Here is a 20,546-nt window from a genome sequence, read left to right as displayed (position 1 = left end):
AGAAGAAGTATCTAATATTACCGAAGAAGACTGGCAAAAAAGATGAAAAAAGTAATTTTATTAGAAGAAGACTACATGCAGATTGTACACTTCCATATTAATGGTGGAAATAAATTCATTATTGATTTAAATGACGACAGTGATAGTGAAACAGATAATATGGAAGAGGAATTATCAGAAGCTTTCCAAGAAAGTTGGTGAAGTGTTTTTGAAACGTTTGAAGCGTTGAGCTGTTTTCTCGGGTTTCGCTTCGTGTTCTGTGTATTTTATCCTAATAAGGATTATTCTCACATCGTTTCGGCAAAGTCCCATTTGCCATCTTCTGGTGATGTCTGGAATTTTTCAACTAGACTAATTAATTCGAACTGTGTGTCTCAATTTATAGAGATGGATGTTCCCATTTACCTGCGTTGCTACATCTGCAGCGGCTATAGATTTTGTACCAGGTGAATCTGATTACGAAACTGATTGATTTTTTTGTATTTTGTTTGAACTTATCGTGTCGAGGTGTTAAAAATAACGGTTTGGTATTGGGAAAAAACTACAGTAATATTCATTACTACATCAAAGGTTCCAAAAAGTGCATCACAAGTACATAATGACGGGCAAATTAGGCTAATACAAGCAGATATTTGGTTTTTGACGAGCTGTAAAGATATTCAGTTCTTCCAAAATTTGTTAATGTGAATATTCCTATTGAATCTTCAGTTGCTGATAAAGTCCAAAACTTCGCCAAAGAGAAATGTCTTGATTTAGAAATCGATCATCTGTACAATAACCGTAGTTCTTTAGAATTAAATAGCTATAGTCTGCATAAAAAACTTACATATAGATTAGACGAAAATGATTACAGTTTGATCTTCCTCTTGAAGATGATCACTTGGTGATCGAAACACTGTACCCATTTTTTAATTTTGACATATCATGTCCGTAACCTAAGTTACAATTATTGTGTGTCCAGAAATTTGGTGAATATCAGCACTAACGCAAAAAAAAACTGAAAACTAACGAGAGAAAAGTTGTAAGACGAAATGAATTACTATTGCTGTACTAAAACAAACAATGCAGACTCGCCACAGTGAGCTTAACTTTTGAATCGATTTTACTCAAAACTAACATTTTTGGACGTGGGTACATTTATCCTCTTACGCATCGACATATCAATTGAATCCAATTCTTTTGTTTTTTGAGCATATTTTCTTCACCATTTCCTCTAATTGGGTGTACACCTATTGGAAATAAAGTGCTATCTATCTATCTGAAAAGAATCCTATACCCAGCCGCATATTATTCTTGAAAATTAAAAAAAATCGGTCGTTGCTTAGTGCGACTCTGTACAAGCAGCCTTGTCTGGAATATCACGCGCAGTGTGAATGATAATGTTTTGGAGCACTCTACGAATTTCTTAGCCCACCTATATACAGTGTGTCTCACTTCTTATGGAAACACCCCCATATCTTCCGTAATATTCAAGGTAGAACTATGAAACTATCTGGACTGATAGAAATGCTCAAAATGCACCTACCACCTGAATGGGGTTGGCCAAAGTGATATACACTGTCCGCCACTCGCGATTGAACACCCCATTTTTACTGTAAAACATATTAGGAGGCAAAATAGCCCCAAAATTCCTTCAGATTCGTGATCAGGACTACCAACTTACTACGATTACACTTTTTTCCTGAAAAAATTTCAGTCCTGAAAAATCCGAATTTGTCTCACTTCTTATGGAAACACCCCCGTATCTTCCGTAATATTCGAGGTGGAACGTTGTAACTCTGAGGACTGATGGAAATGCTCAAAATGCACCTACCACCTGAATGAGGTTGGCCAAAGTGATATACACTGTCCGCCACTCGCGATGGAACACCCCATTTTTAGGTAAAACATATTACGGCGCAAAATAGTTCGCTTTCAATACCTGAACCCCTTCATTCTATCTGGAGAGTACTCTCAGGTATGAAAGATACAGATGCTGTGAGATGCTATCATCCATTCTGAGCCTATCTGAGGAAAATATCACAGCACCACATTCTCAGATTTTCGAGATAGTGTGAAGCAGTGTATGAAAAATTATCGATGGCGGCATCTATTATAACTGAAGAAGATTATTCGTAAAACTAATTCTGGTTGCTGAACATCCAAATTCTATCACAACCAGAAGTGAGAGCTCTCGATTGATGAGCAAAAAATGGAAAAAAATCTATATTCAAAGGTTCACATCTCGAAAACTGTACAATTCTGAGCTTTGACTGTGGACACTTTAAATGAGCACATCAAGAACTACAACATATCAAAATTTCGGCAAAATTCAAGGCAAGCCATTTCTCATAAGAAATTTGCGGGGTCCTTTATCAAAATATTGAGGAAACATTTTACCATCCGAAACAAAATTAATCTTCATACTCATTGCAACACCGAAACAACTGTTAATTTTTAAAGAAAAAATCACACTCGGTGAACAGGTAGAATATAGAATATTTCACCTACTTGCTGAATTGTTGTCTGAAATCATTTGAAGGGATTGAATTACATCAGTTTCATTGAATCATGCGGTGCCCTGAAATCACCATGGAAAATAGTTGCTCATTGATATTTACGGTCAACCTGACAATACTGTTGAAAGATCTTGTTGTATTAACCCCCAGACCAGTTTTCATTGCATTTGTTGATTCTAGTATTGTTGTTCTTTGAATCACCGTTGTTCCTGTTGTTTCTGCCGTGTTTTTGTTCCCATTATGTTTATTGTTCCTGTATTTGTGTTGGATATTGTTCCTGCGTTCCAGTTGTTTTCTGTTCGTGAGTTCCTGTTCATATTTTAATATTTCTGAAGTTCCCATTTCAACTGATATCAGCTCATTTTGATTGACAAAGTTCAACATGGCGGGTCTGTCACTTCAAGCAAAAATTGAAATTGTTTTAATTGTTGGTGAAGGGGTGGGGTCTTATCGTGAAGCGGCCGCTGAATTTAATAGAAGACGTCCGCTAGAGGTAGCTGTATACCCTGGAACTGTACATGAAATATATAATCTATTCGTGAGCACCGACCAAGTAACAAAGGACACAAAAATTGTAAAACATCATATTGATGATGATACGATATTGGTGGCTCATCAAGCTGATCCTAGAATTAGTTTGAGAAACTTATCGCTTCAACTCAATATGAGCCGCAGTAAAATATGGAGGCATTTAAAGAGGCATAAAATGCATGCGTTCAAACCCAAAGTTTTACATACTTTGCACGAAGGAGATGAAATCCGCCGTATGGAGTATTGTTTATGGATGCAGGGAAATTATCTCAATGACAGGAATTTTTTAAAGTATATCTTATACAGTGATGAGGCTACCTTTACCACGAATGGTGTTGTATCTTCCCAGAACATGAAGTTTTGGGCTGAACAAAATCCAAATTGGGTGGTGAATTGTAGAGACCAAATATCTCAGAAAGTTAATGTGTGATGTGGTATCCTGAACGAAAATATTATCGGGCCATTTTTTTTCGATCAAAATTTGAACGGACGACTATTCGTTGATTTTTTCGAAAATTCATTTTCCGATGTGTTGGAAGAACTACCTTTGGATGTGAGATACAGCATGATTTTTCAGTTAGATGGTTCAACAGTTCACAATAGTGGCATATAAAGGGTTTGGTTGAATAGGAATCCACCTATGAAATGGATAGGACCCAATAGCCCTCTCGTAGTATGGCCACCACGATCCCCAGATTTAACTCCAGTGGATTTTTATTAATGGAGAAACTTGAAAAATTAAGTTTATAAGGATAGGCCAACAAATAAGGAAGATCTCCGTGCAGGAATTATAAAAGCGTGTAGAGAAATCACACCTAGAAAACTGAAAAAAGTTGGAGGAAATAATAGAAGACGCATAGAAAAATGTGTTCGATTGGAGGGAAATTTCATAGAAGGCACGAAAATATAAAATTGTCAACAGTTAAATCATTTGAAATTGATTGTTTTGTTTTTTAATTGAAAATATGATTTTGAAAGTAGTACTTCGAAAGAATTTTGAACTACATAACATTTTTTGCCACAAAATATCCTTGTTTTTTTTTAAATAATGGAAAATAAGAATATGAACTAACATTAACCATCCTAAAACCTCACTGATTACATGTTTCCGTTCCTTTTACAAAATTACCATTTTCTCTCTTATTGAGAAGGAATAACTTTCCTGACAACAAAATAAAAAATTAATTATTTATGTGAAAACAAAAGTCGAGTTTCTCCTAAACAATTTCGTTCATGTTTTGATGTCAGGAAGGAATTTTGAGCCTATTTTGCCCTCTAATATGTTTTACCGTTAAAATGGGGTGTTCCATCGCGAGTGGCGGACAGTGTATATCACTTTGGCCAACCCCATTCAGGTGGTAGGGGCATTTTGAGCAGTTCCATCAGTCCTGAGAGTTTCATCGTTCCACTTCGAATATTACGGAAGATACGGGGGTGTTTCCATAAGAAGTGAGACAAATTCGAATTTTTCAGGACTGAAGTTTTTTCAGGAAAAAAGTGTAATCGTAGTGAGTTGGTAGTCCTGATCACGAGTCTGAATGAATTTTGAGCCTATTTTGCCCCCTAATATGTTTTACCGTAAAAATGGGGAGTTCCATCGCGAGTGGCGGACAGTGTATATCACTTTGGCCAACCCCATTCTGGTGGTAGGGGCATTTTGAGCATTTCCATCAGTCCTGAGAGTTTCATCGTTCCACCTCGAATATTACGGAAGTTACGGGGGTGTTTCGATGAGAAGTGAGACACACTGTATACCTTTACTTATGAAATGTTATGGAAACGACTTTGGATTTCAAATACAGACTGTCGCACCGAATCAAATGATGAAAGCTTCAAATATTATTACACTTTTCCTCGCTCAGTTACGAACAATTCGTAATTATTGATAACTATGTGCATTTCTAAATATGCATCGCATATCACCAAATCAGTCATTCGTGAATTTAAAATTTCGCATTTGCAAAAAAGAAAATGATAAACGAAAACTAATTGAGTAAAAATTATATAATTAGTTTCGTAATCTAAATTAAAGAGGATTATGCGCATATGGAATTTTAAAGACGCTACTGAAATATACAGTTCAAGTAATAAGTGATTATCATTTGAACAAAGTAGTAAAATGGGTCTAATTAAGTATAATTATTTCAGATAGTCAGGCAAGTAGACTCATATCGGTTTTTACTTGTTTGCAAAATTCAAATTAGTGTATGCGGGAAGTGATTAAAGAATCATATAAAGTATTAATGTGTACAGTGACATGAAGAGTATTTTCTGTTCAGAGGTCGTTCGGAAAATAGAGCACAGAGAAAAGTAAATTGTCAAACAGTGCTGATGAAGAAACTACTCCTGAATTGTAGTCGAGAAAGTCGTGAATGAATTACTGGAGAGTAAGCTTCAGTTATTTTTTTGTACTGAGTATCGTTTTTCTGTTTTAGTTGGGTTTGGAAACTAACAACTCTTTCATTAATGCAGTTTGAAATGAAAACAAATATAAATCCATGTAACCATCATCATAAATTTGTTCTCTATCTAAAAAACTACAGTTTACTACTGCAGTTTCATCCTACAAAGTAATTTTCAAAAGAATACAATGAACTGAAATAATTAACAATGTTCAACGTTATACAATGCATTCCATTTAAAACGAGCCACCCTGAATAACTTTTGGAACAATGATTCTCAGAAAAAATAAAAAAACACCTCAGCAATAGTATTCACATTTGTTCTTATGATGCACTGTTTGGGACCTTTGGTTTAGTAATGACTATTACTGGAGTTTTTTCCCAACACCAAATCGTTATTTTTCAACACCTCAACAGGTGTTTCAATCATCAAGTGATCATCTTCAAGAGGAAGATTAAACTAGAAACTAACCCGAAGCTAACGCTATTTATGCTATACAGGTAAACCCTACAGGTGTAACACCCATACAGGTATACCACCTTAAATTAATTTTACAATTTTGCCTTATCTATTTTTTTAAAATATATGTTCAACTGTATATAAAACAATTTTCAGCTATATTTTATTTTTGCAATGTGTCCTTATGTAATAATCAGTAACCCCAACAATATTATTTTAACAAGCCATATAGAATGCTCTCTGGTATAGGTCCGTCATCGTTATTCATAATATTATTGTGTTTACCCATTTTTACACTCTCATAGGCATCTAGTTGCCTGTTGTTGTTAACTTGTCTGACTAATCTTAATGAACTGAAGTCTATGGAATGGTTTTGTTGCAAAATATGATGGGCGACTGCTGATTTTTCAGGTCTTCTATATTTTAAGTGTGCTATGTGTTCCTTATATCTTACTTTAATAGATCTTTTTGTCTGTCCATAATATTTTGCATCGCAGTCCTTACATTAAATTTCATAAATTCCTGACTTTACGGAATTCTCGACTTTGTCGTTTGGACTTTCCAAAAGGCTCTGTAGGGTATGACTTCTTTTAAAAACCACCTTCATACCTAGTTCCTTGAAAATCTCTCCAAAGTTCTTCGTATATTGGTGGTAAGGAACTGAGATGTATTTATCTTGGTTTCTGTCCTTTCTGAAAGTCGAGATTTCGTTCATTCTTAACCTGAACTTCTTCCTTATTATGTCATCTACAATACCCCTTAAGAAACCGTTAGTGGCTGTTATTTCCTGTATTGTTCGTCTTTCTTTTGTGAACCTATCATGTGTTAGAGGGAAAATCAAAAGACGATGCACTAAAAAATTCAGCCCAGCACGTTTGTGCTGTCCACAGTGATGTGAACTGTCAGGAATATACCTGAACGTGCTTGTTTCTTTTCTAAATATATCGTATTCTGACCCTTCATATTGGCGTCAAGAAACGCTAGGAAATAAGGAACTAACATCAAAAGAAACCAAAATGTCACCTTCTTGCAGAACCATGTTTTTTGTATGTTGTTTGAACTCTAAAGAGTTTTTTTTTATACTAAAATTGGCTCCGCAATAGACAAGGTTTCAAATTCCTTAGTGAGCCATTTTGCTATTTGGTAGGTAGGAGCTCCAATAGCTGACACGATGGGACGCATTGATTTTTCCGGTTTGTGGATTTTTGGGATAAAACTCCATTGATATTGATTCACACATGTTTGTGAATATTTTATTTTGAAATCAATCGATGTCTTCCGTTCATTGGAAGATTCCTAAATTTGTTTGTATAAAAATGGATAAGTAGAAAGCAAAAACCGTAAATAAAATCATTCATGCTTTTCAAAAGCAGCAACAATAAGTACAAAATGTTTGATGACATTTTCTATATTTTCAAATTACACTAGTTTACAGCCAATTTACGACTGTAAATGCCAAAGGCAGTTCTTTATTAATTTTTGGTCTCTAGATGCGAAAATGATAGTAAAAATTTCCTAACACTTAACACGAAACACACGTTATGATTTTTTTCACAAAAATTTAATGAACACGACATTCCAAATTTGCTTTTTCCCTAAATCGAGGAAATTGTTCAAAATCTGGCAACACAGCGGCTCTGCTCAGTATTCGAATCTGCTTCCGCTGTATATGTAACGCCGCGTCTCAAACTTCCATTACTCGAAGTTTCTAGAACAAACCATAATTATGGAACCGCTGTAAAAGTAGCAGATTGACAATCGGATTATCAATATTGGTTAACGTGAGTAGTGGTGAGTTAGTAGTAGAGAAGCGGGGGAGCAAACTCGCGAATATTAAAAGTATTATATTAGTGTTATCTTTGTGAACAAAATAAGTTGACTACTGTAAACGCAGTATCACATATTTGAACTCGACGTACGCAACAGTACAAAATGTCCAAAGTACAGAAACGTGGCCGATCAATCAAATAACCAAAGTAGCTAACGGATGTGTTGTTGGTGATCATGATCAGTATTGGGCTCCTCACGTACCTATGTTACAACGACTATTACTTTTGCATGACATACGTGTCTGGTTTTTCAAGAAAGAGCAAACGCAAAATTGTATGTCCGAATATTCCTTCTGCAAGAAGGTCGGTTCTTCATGGAGAAGGTTTAACAGTTCCAACACCCCCGGCAAATCGGGAGGAATATTTGGGAATGTATAATGACCAGGCAGGTACCCATTATGTGCCAGAAATAGATGGTCCTTATTTTCCCGAGACTGACGGAAGAACACCCATTTAATCGAACAACCTGAATTAAATGACCTAGTTCAAGACCTCCACTTGTCCAAAGAGAATGCTGAACTATTAGGGTCTAGATTACAACAATAGAATCTGCTAGCCCCTAAAACCAAAGTTACTTAGGAACTGTAACCATGAGCTATCCTCGATTTTTACTATGCAGGATAAAATGTGTGTTTGTGTAAATCCAAATGGTGTCATGAAAAACTTAGGATTTGTACATAATCCGGACGAATGGCGATTATTTATAGATTCGTCTAAAACAAGTTTAAAAGCCGTTCTGCTCCATAATGGTAATGTTGGGAATATAAACAACATTTAAAATGAGTTGCCTTAAACACTGTTACGCCACTGTGTAATAGTCTAGTTGTCAAGGGATATCTACCTACCTTCGGGAACCAATAGCGTGTGTCCTGTTTTCTTTACCTCTCACTTAAGAGTGATCTCGTTCAGTACAGTATGGTTTTAGCATAACAGAAGAAAGGTCAATTAGATATTCAACGAAAGTCATTTTTTGTGGAGGAAAAAATCAGTTTTTTATCGACCTTTTTTTGGGTAATGGTTACCTTCCACAATCTGAAACTTGAAATTTCAAAACTTCTTTGACATCTGTCGAAGAAGTAAAGAAATAAGCTCTCAAAAAAGGAATAACTGCATTTTTATTCGAATTTTTATCCATTTCTGAAGACGGAGGCAGATTTTGGCCTCCGAAACGTAAAAGATAAGTATAATTTCTTAATATTTTTTTTGATAGGCAAAATTGTGAAATACGACAAGTTACTGATAAATAGAAGATTTTTCTTTGTGAAAAATACTTTGATTTTTACGCAGTAACTTATCGGGGTAAACTAAAAGGTTTGCCCTTCTACACTTGTATAAAGTTCTCCATTATAATTTTTATATTTTTTCAGATTGTGGAAGGTAACCATTACCCAAAAAAAGGTCGATAAAAAACTGAGTCAATTAGATGTATTTGTAGTTAAATACAAAGTGTTAGTTTATTGTGGAGAATATCAAAGGTTTTCATTTTAATGAGCTTAGTGTTTCTCACATCAAATTAAACAGATCAAACCAATTGTATTCGATATTCTGTGAAATCTGTAAACTAGGTGTGACAGAATAAAGTGTTACCTAATTACCTACGTCGTATTATTCAATAGTATACAGTCCACTAGAAAGGGGCCAGCAAGCCCAAAAACCAAAATTGGAACCCGACAGCTAACAAAAGACCCCCTATTACTCTTGCACATACAGTTGCCATGAAGGAAACACACGAAAGTATGTCACTTATTCTAAATGCAATAAGTTATGATACGTATAAGTGGCAAATATGAGGTGACCTAAAATTCATAGTACTATTACTAGGTTTTCAGGGCGGATTTACGAAGTTTTGCTGTTTTCATTGCCTTTGGAACAGTAGGGCAACACGGAGCTAGTATCAAGTAAAAGAGTGGTCTCCGAGAGATAAATATATTTGAGGTAAAGTTAACGTGTAGAATATACCTCTTGTTGATCCCAAAAACGTTTTGTTACCTCCATTATACATTGAACTGGGGTTAATGGAAAAGTTTGTAAAAGTATTAGATGCGTTTAAATATCTTAAAGGTGTTTTTCCAAAATTAATTGATGCAAAGCTCAAGGAAGGTATATTTGTTGGACCACAAATTAGAAAACTACTAAGTGATCAACAGTTTGATCAAAAATTAAGTAATGTTGAATTAGCTGCCTGAAGTTCTTTCAAAAGAATTGTTTCCGAGTAGAAACTTACGAAACACTTGTAGAAGAACTACTTGAAAACTACTGCAGAATGGAATGTCGCATGTCTCTCAAAATCCATTTCTTGCACTATCATTTGATTTTTTTCCCAGAAAATGTGGGTGCTGACAGTGGCGAACAAGGGGAAAGGTTCCACCAAGACATACTAACATTGGAGCAACGTTACCAAGGCAGATGGGATGCAGCAATGATGGGGGATTATTGTTGGTCCCTTATGGGGGAAAACGATGAAACATATAAACGAAATTCAACATTTGCAAAAAGTTTATGCACTAAAGACTTCATTTGAATGATTTTTCATGTGTATTGTAAATAAAGTATGTTATCTTCAAAATATATTGTTTTTTTCTTGTTTTTATCTTATATTTCCATATAAAATGTAAAAAATTTTGTTTCAAATGAAAATAACTAACTATAACTGAAAATCTTTAGGACGTGATGTAAAATTTTTGATGTTGAAGTCGCAGTCAGGATGCTTTAAACTTTAAACTATCATATATAGCGTTGTTATATCTAAATTTTACGTTACCAGTTTATAGCAGAATCAAAATTTAGTAAGCAGTAGAGTTGTAGGTTGTGGCAAATTATAGATAATACACAATACTAGTACGATTAAAAGGTATTATTTATGACAAAAATCAGTAATGAGCTTGTAATGAGTAATACTTATACATTTCCTGATTACTGATCAGTTAAAATTCATTATTTTCTGTATAGTGTTAGATATTTATTACAACTAGTGGCAACGCTGTACGCAACGATATTTCTGTCTTTGTCACTTTACCGTAACTTCCATCTCATCGTTGCAGTCCTCACTAATGTACTTGCAGCCATGAGCGTATCATTGGTTTGTGAATTATACAGCGTGAATTGTACGTTTTACAGTTAAGTTAGTCAGCAATCGACGTGTTGTGATAACAATTGGTGAAAATAATAGTGCTAATAAGTGTTTAAGCGTTACATAATTATATTTCTACACCGTTCTCAAACTACTCAAAAAATGGGAGACATGGTCGGGCCTTCCACGTCGAAAAAGGTAAAAACGGTCGGAGTCTCGGTCAGTAAGAGAAAAACAAATTGTACTGCGAGTATTTCACTGTCTTGAAAGAGATCATCAGCCACCAAAAGATGACTTTGTGCATATGTGCTGTAATTCTACGTGTGTACCTCCGAATAACCAATCGGGCAAAATACTAAGAGAAGCAGAAATTCATGGGGACGTACAAACGCCAAAAACTAGTAGCGGACGAAAAAAATCACAGTTGATGAAGAAGCCAAAACCAAAACTAAAACTATTCACAGTTTCTTTTTCAGAAATGAGCTGCCCACACTACCAACAGTTCTGGAGGCACTTAGCGATCATGAATTGGTCCCAAAAATGGGTAAAGAAACTTTTAGGAAACTTGTACACGAAATGAAATTTACGTACGGAAAATTTGACAGGAAAAGCATTCTCATTGAACGTCAAGAAATAATAGCATGGAGAAGAAACTATCTAAGAAAAATTGACAAATTTCGGAAGCTCAAAAAAAATTGTACTTCATGGACGAGACATGGGTTAACCAAGGACATACGGTCAATAAAGTATGGCAGGATGGTAATATAACAAGTGCACGACAAGCCTTTATTGAAGGTTTGTCAGTTGGGTTAAAACAGCCATCTGGAAAAGGTAGTCGTCTGATAGTTACGCATATAGGAAGCGACAGTGGATTTTTACCAAATGGTGAATTAATATTTAAATCTAAGAAAACAGGCGACTATCATGAAGAGATGAATGCGGAGGTGTTTGAAAAATGGTTTGAAGGCATCATTAAACTTGTGGAACCTGGGTCTGTCATCGTCATGGACAATGCCCCATACCATAGTCGACATTTAGAACCATTACCGAAACAATCATGGAAAAAAGCAGCAATTGAAGAATGGTTAATTAATAAGAACATCCAATATAGCAAAGATAGTTTAAAGGCAGAACTACTTCAGCTAACAAAATTACACACAGACAAATGTAAAAAATTCGCAGTGGATGAAATGGCGTTAAGTCGTGGAATTACAGTTTTAAGGTTACCACCATACCACTACGAATTAAACCCAATAGAATTAATCTGGGCGCAAGTAAAAGGATATGTGGCACGAGAAAACAGAACATTTGAATTAGTGGACATGCAACATCACCTACAAAAAGCTATTCGAACTGTTTCTGCAGAAGACTGGAAGAAATGCATGCAGCATGTTTTAAAAGAGGAGCAAAAAATGTGGGACGTAGACAACCGTATTGAACACAATATTGAACCAATCATAATTCACTTTGATGATAGCGGTAGCAACAGTGACGAATCTGAGGTTGAAGTATGGACGAAAATTGGTACATTTATATTATATTCTATTATCAAAAATTTGTTTTTGAGTTTAAGTTACTCGAAAGCTTGAGAATAGTTATAAAGAGTTCACTTATCAATTGCTGCAACCCAATAGTGATATATATATATATATGTATGTATATATATATATATATATATATATATATATATATATATATATATATATATATATTGTGTTTTTTATTAATATTGTTAATTTATTTGGTACCTACTATTACCACGATTATTACTCCGTTTTCATAAGGCCCACCTAATGACTACAACGATTAGGTAAATTACGATATTGCAAAGTTTTAATGAAATGAATAAAAAATGTGTATGAATATTTTAACTAACTGTACTAAGAATTTTTCTTTCATTCTCAACCCTCTCAAAAATTAATAAGCATGCCCCCGATTTGCTGTCAACTGGGCTTACTTCTACTCTAAATCATTATTGGTTTTAGTATGTTATTGTAGATTTGAAAATCGACAGAACAGTAAACACAGCAAAGGTAATAGTAGTTATGCAATTTTGCAGCTGAAAAATACATTCACACTAGAGCAATTAATAAATTTGTACTATGCTCTCTCTTATTCACATATTTCTTATAATATTGTCCTTTTGGGAAGTACGGCCAATGCTCGTAGAGTTTTCATCAGTCAAAAAAGACTAATTCGTCTAATCTTGGTCTTAGATTACCGAATGACGTGTAGGAATAATTTAAAAAAGTTTAAATTACTGACAACTGTAACATATGTTTAACTCAACAAGAGCTTCTCAAAAAAGTTTGACTCTCATGACCATGCTACGACGCATGGTGACTTATTTAGAAGTATAAAGCACCGTACATCACTATACGAAAGCAGTCCTAAATATAATAGAATACGATTTCAATCATCTCCCAAGTGATATGAAAAGGAAAAAAATATTAATGAATACAAAACAAGATTGAAAAAATATTTAGTGGAGTCCTGCTTTCAAAACATTAGTGAATATTTTGCTAATTCATAGTTTTTTTGATTTGTCGTTTGCTTGTTTGTATGGACGATATGTTTAAAGTAATATGTTATGTGTACCTATATATGTCTGTGTATATACATCTCATGACTTGTCCTATATCACGTGTATGATCTTAAAGGATGAATAAAGATTATTATTATTATTGCCATGATACCCACCGGGTCTGGTTCCTACTGTTTAATAGTTACGTTCACTAATCAGTCCTCACGAATTTCGGTTTCACATCAGAGCCACGGCACGTGCGAAATTGTAAAGTGTCTGTATTCCCGGCAGTAATCACAGGTGTCGAAATGGTCTCGACATGAGACATGTAAAACAACGTCAGTCAATAAAGCGCAACGTGAACATACTGTGGCTGGGCGCTAAGCTTTCGGGTGGGACGGTACTCGTGTAGGACAGCCTATGGGCGGAGCACGGCTTACCATTCATTAATTATCACCCTTGTTAGCGTCTATCTGTATGACTATAAATTAAAAAGCCTCACTTCTGAAGTAAGTACTTTATTAACCGGTCAGAATTTGCGTGACCCTTTTCTTTATTCAGTTAAAGGCATGGAATTACACACACACAGAATAAGGCGGTGAATTATACCTTCATTTGATTCAAAGCACTAATGATTGACACACAGATTGTTTCATCGCTAGATTTAAATTCGTCATTAGAAAACAACTAGTTTGTAGGGTTTTTCTTACACCTTCTTACTTTAGAAACATTTTCATGTTTGTATTAAAAATTTTTGTTAGAAAATAACTTTTCATAGCTCTTTTATCACGCAGGCGTTCAAAATATCCATCTGCTTGGGTTTTTATGTTCTTTTATTTTCATTTCATCTTCTCTCGAAAATGAAGTTTATTGCCAAACCATTTGGATGTTTCCGAAACCATTTGGGATGTTTCGAGTAGGTACTCATTGTTGACACTTTGATGGATTTAGACAAGGGCCCAAGTGGTTGACCTTTCTCGACTATATTTATAACTCGACCTCTTGTCAGTGAGAAAGTTCCTTTAAACACAGTTCTTAGCCGATGCATTCATTGTGTTCTACTATTTCTTATTCAGGGGTTTCCGCCGAGAACTAAAACCGCTCTACAGCCTCCTCGTTGATCGAGAAAAAAGACAGCGTTTATTCCTCGAGGTTACCCTGTAATTTTCTTTCTCGTGTTTTGTTTGTCATTGTGTTTTGTGGTAATAAATTTCATCGTTGAATATGTTGAATAATAATTCACCTATCACCAGTCCTGACAATTAAAATGAATTTTAATTTTTTTGCTACTCATTCAAGAGAAAGGAAAATTGCGAAAAAGTTTTGGGAATATGAAAGAGGCGGTTGAAAAGTGGAGAAGACCGAGCACGGAGAGTTAGGTATTTGTAACGAGTGCAAAAGAAAAGAAATATCCTAAAAGTATTAGAAAAAAAGAGACTACAACCAAAAAATTTCGTTCAGGGTGATATAGAAGAAATGGTAATATATAAGGCCTTCCAACAGGGACTTCTGAACTTTGGCAATTGATAACGGCCATCTTGTGGAAGCTACACTTGTCAAATTAGTTGTCATTTGTGCAGTATGTTTTGCCAAATCACCATAGACAATTAATAGGCAAACTATGCTGAATGAATATATTGTTTAGCTTGTAAGTAAAAGGGGTAGCGAATAAAGGGTATTTTTGAATATTTAATATCAAGATTCTTTCTGTTCTTGTGAATATTTTTCAAATAAAGAACTTTGATGGGATCAAATTGTATTTTACAGGAGCCTCTGAGAAATGCAACACTTTGTGGAATGCCAAACAAATAGAAGATGTCATCAAAAAATGTTTGAGAAGGGCGAAAGAAAGATTGTGTTCCACCACAAAGTCTCGCACAGGGTGCTAGCAGATTAATGTTTTACAACCATCCGTAAAAATAGTTTTATTTGTTATTTTTTGTGAGAAAAACTACGAAGAAAAAAATAGATACTTGTTTTTATCTAGGTATCTATATACAGGGTGTTCCTTAAACACATGCTAATATTTAAGGAGGTAATTCTTAGACCCATTTTAAGAAAAAAACTTCCTATGGACGTATGCCCTAAACGCCTTAACTTTTGAGATACAGGGTGGCAAAGTTTTCAAAAATAATCAGTTTTTCAACAACTGAGATAATTTTGTAGACATCCTTGGCATATTTGGTACATATGTTCCATGCCTCAAGGCGCATTTTCTGATGTACACAAATTTGTATTTTTTCAAACAGTGGCATCCCTACGGGTTTCGCATTGAATATTTTTGGGGAGAAAGTACTACGCCAATGCCCTCTTTTCAAAATAAAATCATTTTTAAAATCCTCATTTATTTTTGAGAAAATTTGATCTCCTGGTATTTCTTTGTCCGACGCATGATTTCCACTCAAAAAAATAAAAATCGACAGAAAGCAAATTAAGAAATTAGATCAATTCTAAAATGAATGAGAATCTGAAAATTGCTTCATAACGCATTACCAATTCCCTAATAATATTTGAAAACATAATCTGCAAAAAAATAAATTTTTCAAAAAAACGAGTTTTATTTTATTTTGTGACAGTAAGTCTAAACGAATAGCACAAATTTGTTAATTAGTAATAATACCAAAACTGATTATAAAAATTGTTGGAAGTGGCCACCTGCACTTAGTATGCATGCTTCCGCCCTTCTACGCATGGAATTACGCACCCGTTCAAATATTCCCGGCATATTTCGTATAGTTTCACACGAGGCAACTATTCGCTCTCTTAAATCTTCTAAAGTATTAACGGGAGTTTTATACACAAGAGTTTTAAGGTGACCCCATAAAAAAAATCTAACTGTTGAGATCGGGGGATCTTGCTGGCCATTGCTGAGGTCCTCCGCGACCTATCCAACGATTAGGATAAACTGTATTTAAATGGTTTCGGACAATTACACTGAAATGAGCAGGGGCGCCATCGTGCATGTACCATATTCGATTCCTTAACGCAAGTGGCACATCTTCCAATAACCCAGGTAAGTCTTCTTCGAGAAAGTGTAAATAAGAACGACCATCAAGGCGTCCTGGTAGAAAAAATGGGCCTATTAGATGATCACCTATAATTCCTGCCCATACATTAACCGAAAATTGGTGTTGGAAATGGGTTTCGGTTATTGCATGGGGATTTTCTTCAGCCCACACATAATTGTTATGGAAATTTTGAATGGCATTCCGAGAAAAATTTGCTTCGCCTGTGAACAAAATTTGTGTCTCAAACTGCGGATTTAGTGCAATACTTTGTAGATACCAATGACTGAAGTTCACACGCTGTGAAAAATTTCTGGGGAGTAATGCCTGCACTCTTGAAATATGGTATGGGTATAACAAAAAATCAACCAAAATACGCCAAACAATTTGATGACAAATATCCAGAGTTCTAGCGATCTTCCTCGTACTCGTCTCAGGATGTTCCTCAATTTCTTGCAGCACCGCTTCCTCAATTTCAGGAGTTCTTACTACACGAGGTCTACCTTCCGGAGTCCCTTTCTTGAAACTACCAGTTTCCCCAAGTCGACGATGAATATTTGAAAAGGTTCGGCCATATGGTAAGGCACGATTAGGATATCTTTCCTGATAAATGCGCCTGGCTTCTGTTGCATTACCATCGGCAAGGCCATATACGTAATGCATTTGCGCCATTTCCGCATTCGTATAATTAACCATATTTACTGATATTCAGAAAAACAGCGGACTACCAAAATAACTTCAATAACACTTCAAAATCAATCAAAACGCGCTGTGACAGTTTTTAACACCAACACCTTACTTTAAACCAACATCAATATTAGCTACTGACGTATGTACATACAGAGAATTCGTTTTTTATTGCTATGGTGGGTACGCTGTTTTTTCTGCTTTTAATCTTTAAAAGAAATCACATATCGACAAACTCCATATTTCCAAGAGGTGCAGTAAATAAATTCTGCTACACGTCATTTATTCCAGGATAACTAAATTTATGTTTTCAAAAATTATTAAGCGGTGCTGCGTTATGACGTAATTTTAATTGAGAACAGTGCATCTGACAACAAACAAATACCTTTTAGATCCTCAATTATTTTGCAACAAATCTGATCTCTTAGTTTGCTTTCAGTCGATGCACGATACCGCATCAGATTTTTAAGGAATTTATCCTTAAGTAAAGCGATTTTTAATTTTTTGAGCGAAAACCATGCGTCGGACAAAGAAAACCCAGCAAATCAAATGTGCTCAAAAATGTATGGAGATTTTAAAAATAATTTTTAATTCAAGATAAAGCAGTGGCGTAGTGTTTTTGTCGCCAAAAATATACATTTCAAAACTCGTACGTACGCCACTGGCAGAGAAAATTAAGAAAATTGTACATCAGAAAATGCGCCTTGAGGCATGGAACATATGTACCAAATATGCCAAAGATGTCTACAAAATTATCTCAGTTATTATTAAAAAACTGATTATTTTTGAAAACTTTGCCACCGTATCTCAAAAGTTAAGGCGTTTAGGACATACGTCCATAGGACGTTTTTTCCTTAAAATGGGTCTAAGAATTACCTCCTTTAATATTAGCATGTGTTTAAGGAACACCCTGTATAATATGTCCAGAACGGACATCCTATAAATGTCTAGGACGGACACCATATGGATGTCCACTACGGACACTATGTGGATGTCCATTACGGATGGCATATGGATGTCCTAAAATATGAAAAGGCAATATCCTATGGATATCCATACATTGTCCGGTGTACAAAACTGGTTATCCGATGGATATCCGGGATGTCTTGCTGAAGATATCCATTGGATATCCAATGGACGAAGCTGTGCTAGTAGGGTATCGTAATTATTTAAAAATGTCATTATACGATAGGTTGCCTTTTATGTTTCGGGATTTGGCAACTCTAGTGTTGCAATCTGGCAACTGACAGCTCTATCGTAAAGTTGGACATTTTTGAGCTTATACGTACTCAAAACATTTTGAAATTCGCGCACTATTTGTGTTGTTTACAGTAACCTAAAAGATTCGTCTCGGCCCAAAAATGGAATTGAATCGTGAACATTTTCGTGCGATTATTTTTTACAACTTTCGACGTGGATTACCTCAACAACAGTGCATGGATGAACTTAATTCAATTTTTGGCGATGAAGCTCCATCAAGCACCAGTGTTTATCGATGGTATGGTGAATTCAATCGTGGTCGTAGTTAATCCAAGACGAATTTTGTGAAGGTCGTCCAAAATCAGTTCTTGTTGCGAAAACTATTGATGCTGTGCGCGAACTGATATTGCAAGATCGTCATGTGACCTATCGTGAGATTGAGACAACCTTAGGCATTAGTGGGATCAGCATACTTTCAATATTCCATAAACATTTGACTGTCAAAAAAATTTGTTCGCGTTGGATCCCACACAATTTGTCAATCGCTCAAAAAAAGGCTCGTGTCGATTGGTCGAAGGAAATGCTCAAAAAATACGATCGCGGTGCTTCGTGACAGGTGATGAATCGTGGCTTTACGCGTATGAGCCCGAAAGTAAACAGCAATCGACTGTATGGGTGTTTCAAGATGAGCCAAATCCAACAAAAGTTGTTCGCGCATGAAGCATTTCCAAGCAAATGGTCACCTGTTTTTTTTTTTGGAAAAACTAAACATGTCGCAACCGTACCACTAGAACAACGCAGAACAGTCAATTCTGAGTACTACACAACCATTTGTTTGCCAGTTGCTTCCAAGAAATCAGGAAAACCAACCGCCGAAGACGGATCACTCTTCACGACAATGCGAGCTCTCACAAATCGGCTCAAACAACTGCATTTTTGAACATCCAAAACATCGATTTGATGAGAAATCCGCCTATAGTCCTGACTTGGCACCGAATGACTTCTTTTTATTCCAGCACGTAAAAAACAAACTGAGAGGTCATCGTTATTCGACACCTGAAGAAGCGGTTGCTGCATTCAGAATGCATGTTTTGGAAATACCTCAATCAGAATGGCAAAAATGCTTCGACAATTGGTTCAAACGCATGCAAAAGTGTATAGATCTTCATGGGGAATATTTTGAAAAACAATAAAGTGATTTTCGATTAATAATATTCGTTTTTGTTCTCTAATCCTGAAATATAAAAAGCAACCCTCGTAGAAAGAAAATGCAATAACGTTAGTCACAAATACAAGTGGCACAAAACATAATAGTATATTATACAACGATCATGTAATGATGGTTATTAAGACACGAGCATTAACCGGGATACGAAACGAGCCGAAGGCGAGTTTTGTATGGTATATGCGAGTGTATTAATAACCATTACATGAGAGTTGCATACGCTATTTTTTCTAAACCCGATAAATAATGAAAAACTATAAATATTATATTTGTATTGAACACATTTACAGTAATTAACTCATATTTTTTTAAAAAACACAAACTTAATGGTATTATCATGGATATATGAAAACTATAAAGATTCTAATTATATTTATATTGAATATAACAACTGTAATTAATCTGATCTTTTAAAAATATTGGAGTCGATGGTATTCCTTCTATATCGCTGTTTTCAGACATTTTGATAATATAGGTAGGTAATATGAAAACTGATTTTGACAAATAAAGCAATTAGTTACTTAGGTTAGAATCTAGGACAAAGAAAGGAACAGGATTCTTGATTGAAAAATTATGGGTTTCTATTGGTTGATAATCTGTATCGTTATGAAAAATCTGTATCATAATGGATATCATTATGAAACGGATTATGGTCATATAAGTGTATTGTTAGAGTACGGGTGTAGAAAAAAGTTTTATTTCTTATTTTTCATGACGATCTCCTACCACGTAGTTAACGGCTGCATCCATCAATTTATTAAAATTTGGACGTTTCAGATTCGTGGCGGACATTTGAACGATGTTTTATTCCACACATGATGACATCAATAGGTCTTTGAAATGAATAAGAAATTTCCATGATATCACACACACTTTGTTTTATTTAGATTCAAAGATAGAAAACGCTTAATGTAAGACCCTATATGATAAATTGGAAAATTGTTCAAGAATATATAGAAACTAAGAGCTTCTATGGCCTGTATCCCTGTCGTTCATAAAAATAATTCAGTGATGTACGTATTTATTGGAATTTTTCCAAAAAGGTTCATCAGTCAGGCACTTCTGTATATTTTGATACTACATAATCGCCTCTCAGTGTCTAGTATTTCCTGTTT

The 20,546-nt window shown here is 35.1% G+C and overlaps 1 protein-coding gene across 1 annotated transcript in view; it reads right to left on the bottom strand.

The window, feature by feature from the left end:
* The window catches only part of Al (aristaless), a 310,346-nt gene extending 296,666 nt beyond the window's left edge, over nucleotides 1-13,680 (bottom strand). Inside the window, exon 1 of the mRNA XM_074185431.1 lies at nucleotides 13,491-13,680. The gene's annotated coding sequence lies outside the window, so the exon portion shown is untranslated. The remainder of the gene's footprint in view (nucleotides 1-13,490) is intronic.
* Between the last annotated feature and the right edge of the window lie 6,866 nt (nucleotides 13,681-20,546).

Source organism: Leptinotarsa decemlineata, unplaced genomic scaffold (assembly GCF_025532065.1).
Source record: "Leptinotarsa decemlineata unplaced genomic scaffold, Ldec_3_MD MMD2_tig00026374_RagTag_RagTag, whole genome shotgun sequence".
Taxonomy (NCBI): Eukaryota; Metazoa; Arthropoda; class Insecta; order Coleoptera; family Chrysomelidae; genus Leptinotarsa; species Leptinotarsa decemlineata.
This window is presented reverse-complemented; position numbering and strand designations above follow the sequence as displayed.